This window comes from Lissotriton vulgaris, chromosome 4_1, assembly GCF_964263255.1.
Source record: "Lissotriton vulgaris chromosome 4_1, aLisVul1.2, whole genome shotgun sequence".
Classification (NCBI taxonomy): Eukaryota; Metazoa; Chordata; class Amphibia; order Caudata; family Salamandridae; genus Lissotriton; species Lissotriton vulgaris.
In genome coordinates, this window is record NC_141691.1 from 1208786909 (window position 1) to 1208796099 (window position 9191).

Below are 9191 nucleotides of genomic sequence, written 5' to 3' on the forward strand. Positions count from 1 at the left end.
AAGAATTACAATTATAAAAACACATATACATTAAATGATTAACGGATCATTCCAGGGACGATGAGGGAAAGAGTGAACATTTCTTAATCAGGAATAAAATAGACATAAATTGATAGAAAGCACAGTCCATGAATATGACGACAAGTTCATAGTTTAGGGTTTTGTGCAATTAGCAGTTTTTTCCTGATGAGCCACATAGCCATAATGAATTTCGCCACAGCAAAAACTACATGAGGCAGAGTACTGGTTCTTAAAACTCTGTAGGCATCTATATAGCTCCTGAAACCCAAATTCCTGCAAAGAGGGACCAACCAGTATTTCCTTCGTCTGTAATATGCAGGACAGAAGAAAAAAAGATGGGTTTCTTCCTCATCGTGGAAGTTACAACCCGGACAGGATTTATCATCCCTCTGAAGCCATTTGGAGGTAAAAGTTTTGATCGGTAAAGTGCCAAACCTCCACTGTATAAACAGCTTCCTGGCAAGGATTGGGAAAATAATATCCATAAAATCCTCAAACTCATAAGAACTTTTGGATTGGCAGGAAACGTTCGATTAGGGTGCCGTTGTTGGTCGAGGTCATAAGTAAATCGAGGCTTTTTTCCTTATAAATTTGGACAAGTCGTTTCCGGGATAGCCTTTGGCAGCCTACTGCTGGGGCTTCCCAGAGTTCAGAAAGATTTAAACGGTACAGTTCCTTCTTAACAAAGGCCAGCCAGGGAATTCTGTCTCGTTGATTCAGGGCAATACGTGGGTGAGATCACTCCTATAATGTTCAAGCTCGCTGGTGGACCAGAGCCTGTGCCAGAATCTTACTGGCTTAGACTCCAGATCAGCAGCGATAGAGGGTAAACCCACGTCCAATCTCAGGGGAATCAGGGGTGTGCCACGGGGGAGAGCCAGTAGGCGTCTGAGAAAGGTGTTTTCTACTCTGGCGAAATCCAGACCTGCTCTGTACCCCCAAAGCTCACTGCCGTACATTGCAGCCGCCTTGGCTTGCGTTTTGTACAGTTCCAGTGCCGGACTTATAGGTTTGTAGGTTGAAGTATTTGCAACCTTCAGGATTGCACCAGATAATTGGGTCAACTTTAGCCGAGATTTCACTATCTGGGGTTCCCAAGATAAATTCTCGTGCAGAGTCACCCCCAGATATTGAAAGGTTGTGACCCTTTCTAAGCTAGCTGTACCCAGAGTGGGATTTGGTCTTCTCTTTGGTGAGGGATTAAAAATCATGAATTTGGTCTTCTCTGTATTGATCTCTAGACCATGTTGTCTACAGAAAAGACCAAATCCATCCAGAATCCTCTGGATCCCCATTGGGCTTTTGGAAAGCAGGAGGGTGTCGTCAGCAAACATGATAGCTGGAACCCTCCTGCCTGCCAGAGAAGGAGCGTCATTATCTTTTACTTCATCAAGGTGAGATATAACACTGTTCACAAAGAGGCAGAACAGGGTCGGCGCCAGGACGCAACCCTGCCTTACCCCCCTGAGAACAGGAAACTTTGAGGAGAGCGCTCCATCCCTCCCACACCTAACCTGCGCATAGTTGCCATCGTGCAGCCTGATTATGGCATGCAGCAGCTCGGTTGGTACGCCCAGCTCCTTTAGGACCTCCCATAGTTTTTTCCGTGGGACCAAGTCAAAGGCTGACCTCAGATCCACGAACACCATGTATAGCCTCCCACCCTCAATCCTCACCGTTTTCCAATACAGGAGGATGAGGCGGAAGATCTGGTGGACGTGTTTTTTCTGAAGCCAGCCTGGAGAGGACTAAGAATTTTGTTTGCCTCCATCCAATCGAGGAGCTGGTCCAAGAGGAGACGAGAGAAGAGTTTTTGGGGAACGTCTATGAGGCTAATCGGCTTGTAGTTGGCTGGGAGGAGAGGAGAGCCCTTTGTATAAATTGCCCCTATCTCTGCTCCCAGCCAAGTACAGGGGATTTCCATACCCCCCAAGATAGCATTAAATAAAATGAGGAGGTAGGGGCCCCAAATTTCAGGATATTGTCTGAAAAGATCACTGGGCAACCTATCCAAACCCGGAGCCTTCCCCATTGCCAATCTCTCTACTGCACCCACTACCTCACCAAGAGTGAATTCCAACCCAGCCACAGGAGTGATTATATCATCGGGAGCCACTTCAGAGGCGGGCAATACGGTGTCCTGGTAAAGTCTGCCAAAGTGGGCCTCCCAAACAGATGGTGCAATATTTGGCTCCACAGCAGCTTTAACCTCTCCAGTGCCATTATTCACCAAAGACCAGAATCTTTTTGAGTCTCTGGTTTCTAATGCGGAGGAGAGATCCTGCCAGTGATTCCAATCCCACTTCCTTTTTGCCAACGCAATGGCATCCCTATGATCCCGTCTGAGTTTGGCGATCGTACCCTTATCTGACCCTGCCTTGATATTGACAATTAATTCTTCCTTGGCCTTTCGACAGGAGGAGTTGTACCAAACTGAGGTGCGTGTCTTTTTACGCCGTGGGGCTGCCACAGGATGGAAAACCTCTGCTAGGGAACTCACTAGATTTGCATGTATCTGTCCCAATTTGAAGTTATAGTCTGTGGACCCAGTCTGATTAATTAATTCATCTAATTCCACAAACTTCGGGAGTGCAATATCAAAGATTTTCCTTATGTTTTCTTCAGTGCTGCCTATTTTCCCCCATTTTACCCTGCGCCTGTTGGAGCTAAGGGCCAAATTTCCCGGGTCATCCTTGTGGTTAGTAGATAGCGAGTCAGCAGAAGGTGCTGGGTGTTTCAGGTCTAGTAAAAGAGCGTTATGATCGCTATCAGTTCTGGGAGATACTCTAAAATCCTGGACCCTGGACCATGAGCCAATGTCGACAAGAATATAATCCAACCTGGATTCGTGACCCTTCCTATTGAAGGTACACGATGAGGGGCTGTCTGACGGAGTGCGGCCGTTACAAGCCCTCAATGCATAGTTTAGGGTTATGGACATGATTTGCACAACTAGTGGGGACCAAGATTTGAGATGAGGGGATGAACATGGTGGAACACCCCAGAAATCATCTTCGGTAGTAAGGGCACCCTCCCTTAAGCCTTCCAGGGGTTCGAAGTGGCAATTGAAATCTCCGCCCAGCACGATTTTATAGTCGCTGGGCAATGAGTCCAAAAGGGACGCAAGATCTTCTAGGGTAGGCGATTCCTTGGTTGTGCTAACTGGACGGGAATATACGTTTATAATTGCCAGTTTTGCTGCATTGGGCCACCCGAGAAGTACACACTGGATGTCTTCAGAGGACGTGGGAACGCTCTCCGCAGTGCAACCAGTGTGGCTCGCTACCCAAATCGCCAAGCCCCCGAGGGTCTCCCCTTTCCACTCCATTTAGCCTGGGTCTCAAAAACAGCAAAGCCCACACTACTCACTGGTTCCCTGGCCCATGTCTCCTGGAAGAGACAGATATCACTGGTACTAATTAGAAGATCCCAGTCTGCTGTATGTATGTATTTTGTTAGCAATACCTGCCACATTCCAGGAGAGGACTTTTAGAATTTCGGTGGTCGATTTGGGAGTACGCCCTTTAGTTATTTCAGGAGTAGTGCCCGTGGGTGGAAATACGGAGAGCCGGTCTTGCATTCCCGGGGTGGATTTGGCAGAAGATGTTACATTAGGAGCGCAAAGCGCTTCAGAGGGATTCAGGGATACACTATCTGCAGTGACCCTAAGGCTAGGGGATTTCAAACCACCGCCCTGGTGTAGATTCAATTGTCTATTCGAAAAGTCAGCCCCATCAGTTCCCGTCTCCTGCCCCACAGGTTCATTGTCATTGACTTGGTAAGATTGTAAGGGAGAAACCCCTCGAAGTCAATCTACTTCATCAAGGCAATTAAACCTGTTGGGATGTACATAGTTTGTGCTGGAAAAATGGGTATTATACCTAAGCCTATATCTAGACCCATCCACTGCAAAGCCCACCTTTGTCCATCCTTCGTCCCTTCTCGTAGATGACTTACTGGTGTTAGGATAAAAATATGAGAGAGGGACGAGTTCGATCGATGTATTGGCGGTGTTACCAAACCAGTTACAGATGTAGGAAACAACCTGGGGATTCTTAAAACTAACAATTACACAGTCCCCCACACTTTTCTTGCCGGTATAGCCAACCCACATAACCCTTCTAACTATAAGGACTTCTCCTTTTAGGCTGGATGAAAGGGGCCTTTGTATGTTAAGCCAGCTAATTACCTTATTTCGTAGGGATTCAAAAGACTCTGTTACCCTGCTAGCCAATTCAGGTACCCCCATCAGTATAACGGTGTAACCCTCTGCCTCAGGGGGCAAGTTCACTGCCCTGCGCCGTGTTTTGGGACTAGGCCGGTGGGTAGAGCTACTAGTTAGCGTATTTGATGGAATCCCCTGTGTGGATGGGTTAGCAGGAACTGGTTGTTTCGACCTCCTAGGTGGGGGAATCGGAGGTAATATCCTGGGCAGTGGTACTGGTGCAGTTTGAGGCACCGAAGTTGTACTATGAGTGCTAATTTCCCCATTAGAAGTTGTAGAAGATTGGGGGACCTGAATCGTGGTGACCGGAGGGGGATGTAGATTTCCGGCTCCCCCTGCGGATAGCCCTTCTGTACTTACTCCTGTCCTAGACCGGCCTAGACTGCCCACGCTAAAACTCTCAATTGCAGCTAATCTCGACTCTATTGAATCCAATTTGAGAAAAATAGGATTCAGCAGAGCACTAAAAGCAGCAGTGAGTGAAGCAATAATAGGATCTGTAGCGTTAGGGCTAGCCCCACCAAAAATAAATGGCTGGGAAAGTGCGGGAGTGGATACAGGGGAAGGAACACATGGCAATGCCCTCTCCTTCCCCAAACCTAAAGTGTCTTGTGGGCCCAATTGTTCGCCAATAGTCGGTGGAACAGAATCAGTTTTTGCCCTTTTAGCACCTTTAGGCTTTCTGGATCTTTTCCTTTTCATTACACAATCCTCTATTGGTGCCGTGTGCTCCGGCGAGATGTCAACCACGCCCTGTTCCCCTGATGGTATTGACTCTGCAGCAGGTGAGAGATCCACATCGCTGATGATACATGGTGTGTCTCTTTCTTTTGGCAAGGATGACGGTGTCCTCAACTGTTGGAGTACAGCAGAGGTCTTCAAACTTTTCCAGGTTGAGCCCCCCCAGCTGAATTCTCCCAGATGTTGGGCCCCCCCACCAGCCGACAGAAACCTCGGGAATCCGGTACACCACATGATCGACTACAACGCGCACACCACGGGCCATATCCGGCAAACAATGCTCAACACAACAAGAGTGCCTAGCAAACTGCAGGCCTGTGAGTGGGTGTGACGAAACGACAGAGGCGTACCAGACAGCTCAAAACACAATCCTCCAAGACAAAATGTGCGCAAATTCTCCCCACTAGGATGTCCTGCCTTACACAGGACACAGATCAACAACAACACCACCAACATGAATGTGACGGGTGTGCCGGTGCCCAGCCACACCTAGACTCTCAATTTGTGGGTGAATCCCTGCCACTGCCATCCTCAGGCTGTGCTCCACATCCAGTTCTAAACGATACCTAGTCTTCAACACCGCAAGTGCTGAGAACCCAATCTCACAAACTCCCCAACAAATAAACAAATACATTGTAGGATGTAAAGCACCATGCACAAGTGAACCAAAGGGAGGACCGCCGTGATGAGCCCACTATAGGGAACACACCATGGGTTCTTCACCAAGCGGAACCCAAAACATGGAACCCGACCTTGCCCATGGGGGCCCCGCATTCAAGTAGTAGCTGGACGTCACGCAAAATGTCACACGCATGATGCATAGATCCCACACATGAGCACACATAGAATACAGAACAGCAACACATAGGCAAGGGAGCAGCCAAACAATTCAAATACCTTCCACTCTGAACCACAGCTCTCATGGCACCAACAAAGCAAAGGAAGTCATCACAACCCTCCCCATCCATCATGTACACCTTGTCATCCACCAACTCCCCCACCATTCATTCCGTCCCTCCATCTGAGCCCCATCCACATCCAAACCCCTTCAACCACTTGCAAACTCATCCACCTTCCATCCCTCCATCCATTATCTCACCCATCCATCCCTCCATCCACCCCCTCACCCATCCATCCATCATCCATCCATCCCTTCACCCAATCTATCCCCTCACCAATCCATCCACTCTTCCACCCATCCATCCACCCACTCATCCATCCAACCATTCACCCAAGCTATCCTCCCACTCATCCATCCACTCCTCCACTCATCCATCCACTCCTCCGCTCATCCATCCACTCTTCCACCCATCCATCCACTCCACCACCCATCCATCCATCCATCCACTCATCCGTCAAACCACCCACCCTCTCACCCATCCAGCCATCCCCCCACCCACTCATCCATCCACCCATCCATCCCGCTCTCCACGCTCCCCCCCACTCATGCATGCACTCTGACCCATCCATCTCCATGCTCCTCTCCTCACCCATCCATGCACACACCTGCCCATCCACTCTGCCAATCATTCATCCATGTCATCACTCATCCATCCATCCATCCATCCATCCTCCCCCTCTCTCTCCATTCCCCCCTCACCCAGCCACCCATCCATCCAGCCACCCATCCCTCCATCCACCCTTCACCCATCCACCCACTCATCCATCCACTCATCCACTCATGAATCCATCCATTGACCACTCATCCACCCCTTCGCTCCTCCATCCATCCCCCATCCATCTACCCTCCTCAATCACCCATCCATCCCCACATACACCCCTTCACTCATCCATCCATCCATTCATTCATCCCTTCACCCATCAATACATCAATCCATCCATCACCTCTCTCATCCATCCACCCACCGACTCGTCCACCATCCACCCCCCATCGATCCATCCACCATTTCACTGATCCATCCACCCCTCCACACATCCATCTACCCTTCCAACCATACACACATCCATCCTCTCCCATCCATCCCTCCACTCATGCATCCATCCTCTCTCCCACCATCCATTCACCCCTTCACTCACCATCCATCCCCTCACTCATCCATCCTCCCCCCACCCATACATCCACCACTCCACCCTCACACCTTTTATGATTCAAATTCGAATCTGCAGACCAACATCCCTGAACACCTTCGGTGCCCACACAAAGATCCTCATGAGTTGAGGACCACAGACCGGAGCCCACTGTCCCGATTCATGGCCCAAACCCGATTGCAACCTCTCCCTCCCTTCCCAAAATAACTGAAGGACTCCCGCCCCCCCCCAACTCCCCCTCACTCCCACCCCCCTTGAAAGGCTGGGGCCCTGGACCAGAGCCCACCCTGCCCGTGCCTAACTCTCCCAGGAGGGGGTTAATTCACAGAGCTGACAGCTTCAGCTGCAGTGGGAGGAAAGGGGTCTCCTCTGCTAAAACTGAAAGCGTGTCTGTTTGTTTGCTTTCGTTTTTAGCAGAGGAGACCCCTGCCTCGCACCGCAAAGCTGTTTACTCCGTGAATTGGCCCCCTCCTGGGAGAATCACCCAGACAAAGAAACGGGCACAAAGAAAAGATCGAAGTGGAGCCCGCGCCCCCCCTGGGATGGCGCCGCGCCCCCCCAGGGGGGCGCGCCCCACAGATTGAATCACCCTGGAGTACAGACTCTATTGTTTGGTCTATACTGTCCATTAGTGATAGGTGGGTAGCATCAAGCAAGAGCGGTGTACTGATGGACAATGAAGGGCCTGGCGATGATAAACACGAGTTTTCAACACCCTCCTCGTTGGTTTTGTCTACCAAAGCGATGCCCTTTGTAGTCACTAGGTTGGCCTTGCGTAGAAATTTGTCCATAGTTCCAGAAACCACAGTGACAGACTTACTTCTGGTTTCTCTGTTTGCCATGGTGAATAAGTCTGCTTGAGGTGGGCTCGGGATGAGGGCGAAAGAGGGATGGCCCGGTCCGGTCTCTGCCGTTCTCTAACGGCCTCAAACGGCCCGCCCTTTGCCCGGGCTTAGCCCGGCATCCGCCCGCGCGCGTCCCGCGATGCGCGTTCCTCGTGCTAGTCTTGTAGTTGATATTGGGGCGGAACCCCCGGGATGGGGGCGGGGTCAGGGGGGAAGAGCCTCCAGGTGCGGAAGCTGGAAACGCCGCTAGAGTTCCTGGGACTCGCAGTCCCTCCGTTCCTGCCGCCTGCCGCTCACATACACTCCAGGTATTGCTGCTCCCGCTGGCGTAGATCCAAAGACAGGCAAACTGCTCCTTCGGTCCTCTGTCCTCCCTCGCAACTACGAGCGGCTCCCGCGAAGCGGGGGCCGCGAGTCGCGGTTTTGCTGACCCGGGAGGGGGGCGGGGTCAGGGGGGAAGAGCCTCCAGGTGCGGCAGCTGGAAACGCCGCTAGAGTTCCTGGGACTCGAGTCCCTCCGTTGCTGCCGCCTGCCGCTCACACACACTCCAGGTATTGCTGCTCCCGCTGGGGTAGATCCAAAGACAGGCAAACTGCTCCTTCGGTCCTCTGTCCTCCCTCGCAACTACGAGCGGCACCCGCCACAATCCCAAATACCTATATTCTGTGCCCATTTCTACTTTCTCAGCCCTCAAAAACCATAAGAACCCACCTTTTGTCAGGCCAAAGCTCAAGGCTTTAGTCCAAAGAGTACATTCCACACCTCTCTCTCTTGTGCTTTCAAATGCACATCCCACACTTACTGTTACTGGCAAGGCTGTTCTACTCTGTGAAAGGTCTCCCACTTTAAAAACTACAAGATTACATAAAGGACATCTTCAACGAAACGTGCACATACAGGGAAAAATTATGTTGTACATTCAGATTAGAGTAAAATAATACACCAAAAGTAAATTAAAACAATGGTGGTCAAAGGTCATCATGCGGTTTCAAAACATAGGAGTGCCTCTAGCACTACATGTGCTCCTATTGTATGTGAATGTTAAGTAGTCTTGTTCGTTGTCTCGATATACCTAAAAATGATTTGATAAATGTATTATAAATACTGTTTTATGTGGCCATTTTCCTGTTCTATCTGGTCATAGCTGAGAAACCTGCTGAAAAATGAATATGAATACTGTTAGGTAAATAATCTTTGATGACAGTGAATTATAATGTTGTAGGCAAAAAGAAAAAACAGCTGGGGTAGTAAAGTAGCGTTATGACCTACAGAAGACATTTAGTCATTTGGAAGTTTAAGTCACACTGTGA